Source organism: Pollicipes pollicipes, unplaced genomic scaffold, assembly GCF_011947565.3.
Source record: "Pollicipes pollicipes isolate AB1234 unplaced genomic scaffold, Ppol_2.1 Scaffold_4740;HRSCAF=5597_pilon_pilon_pilon, whole genome shotgun sequence".
Classification (NCBI taxonomy): Eukaryota; Metazoa; Arthropoda; class Thecostraca; order Pollicipedomorpha; family Pollicipedidae; genus Pollicipes; species Pollicipes pollicipes.
The window spans coordinates 37,474,726-37,476,747 of NW_023596545.1; positions in this window are offsets into that span (position 1 = coordinate 37,474,726).

The following is a 2,022-nucleotide window of genomic DNA, read 5'->3' on the forward strand; positions in this document are numbered from 1 at the left end:
GGAGTGACGTACCGCATGTGGCGACAGAGATGGGACGACTACGCGATGTTGTCGGACTTAAGCAGCAGGCCGCCAGCCCTGCAGCTGGCGATCCTCCGGTCGTGCCTCTCGGACGAGGTCCTGACAGTCGCGGCCAACTTCGACATCCCTGCTTCCCAGCGATCGGACCTCTCCGTCGTCCCCCCGCACCTGGACGGCTACGCCTGCGGCCAGGTCAACGAGGTCATTCAGAGGCGCAAATTTAATATGCGCACCCAGCAGGAGGGCGAGTCATTTAATGACCTCTCCACCCGCCTCCGTGACCTCAGCCGTAAGTGCGGATTCTGCGGTGCCTGCCGTGACAGCCTGATCAGGGACCGTATAGTCGTGGGCCTGCGCGACCCGGCGACAATCAAACGGTTGTGCGCCGTCCCACTTCCGTCATTGCAGCAGGCGATCCAGATTTGCCGCTCCGAGGAGGCTGCGACGCGTGACGTCACGGAGATCGTCGGCGGCGAGGCCGACGCCGTGTCAGCGTGCCGCGCCCCGGTCGGCTGCATGGCTGCGGATCGGGCGTGCTACAACTGCGGCAGAACGGGTCACATCTCCAGGATGTGCCGCAGCGCGCGCCAGTCACGTGAGACATCTGCCTCTGCGGTTACGCTCGCGACCGCATCGATGGGATCCACACCGACTGTCAGCGTGTCTGTGTCAGGTCGTAAGACGGCCAAGATGATGGCGGTTCCGGACACCGGAGCCGACGTGTCAGTCGCTGGGTTAGACTTTGCCGAACTCATTGACGAGGACGACGAGAATCTTCAGCCGCCGTCGACCCATCCCCGCGCTGTGGACGGACGCGTGGCGCGCTCGCGCGGGAGTCTGCCCGTCCGAATCACCCTGGGTGACGTAACGGTGTCTGACACGGTGCATATCATCTCAGGAGTGCCACGACTCCTCCTCTCGCGGCGCACTGCCGTCTGTCTTCGTATTGTACCGGCCAATTGCCCACGGCGGATAAATGCAGTCAGTCGGGGTGCCGGACCGCCCGGCGCAGCCGCTAGTCAGCCGCCGCCGCCCAACCCAGACGCGGGTGAGACGCGCGCGCCGCGCCGCAGCAAGCCCTCCCCTTCCGAAACCGGAGACGAGACGGGACGCCGCGAGCGCCCGGCCGGGGGAGGGACCGTCGGACGGCTGACCTCCGACGACGGAGACGGGCCGGCCCGCCCGTCCTCAGCGGACCACACCGCCTGACCGGTGCGGCCCTCTACAGTCCCCGTACAGCACGCAGCGCCCCCAAGCGCCTCAGAGCTGCCTCACGATCACATCTCTTCCGACGTGACCGAGAATGCAGCGCCACTTCACGAGTTTTCTGACGTGCTGGACGGCAAAGTACGAACCATGTCAGGAGAAGAGTACCAAATCCATCTGCGAGAAGACGCCACCCCCTTCGCCGTGCGCTCGCCACGCAGGGTGCCGATAGCTCTGAGAGAGCCCCTGCGCCACGAGCTCGAAAAACTCGAGCGTGACGGCATCATCGAGTCCGTCACGGAGCCAACTGAGTGGTGCGCGCCCATCGTAGTGGCCCCTAAGAAGGACGGCATGGGCATTCGACTGTGTGTAGACCTTTCAAAGCTGAATAGGTCCGTGAGGCGGGAGCTGTACCAATCCAACACGCGCGCTGAGTATGTCGCATCCATCACAGCGTCGGACGCTAAATGGTTTAGCGAGTTCGACGCCACCAAAGGGTACCACCAGTGCCCTCTAGACGAAGACAGCCGAAACCTAATGACGTTTATTACACCACTCGGGCGCTACCGCTATCTGTGTGCCTCTTATGGCGTCTCGTCAATTAGCGAGCATTACAATCGGCGCATGGACGAGTGCTTCGGGGACGTGGATGGCATCCAACGTGTCGTGGACGACGTCATCATATTCAGCAAGACGCAAGAAGAACACGTCGCCCGAGTCCGGAAGTTTTTGACGAGGTGCCGTGCCCGCGGGGTCTCCCTGAGCCCCTCCAAGACGCAGCACATGAAGACCAAC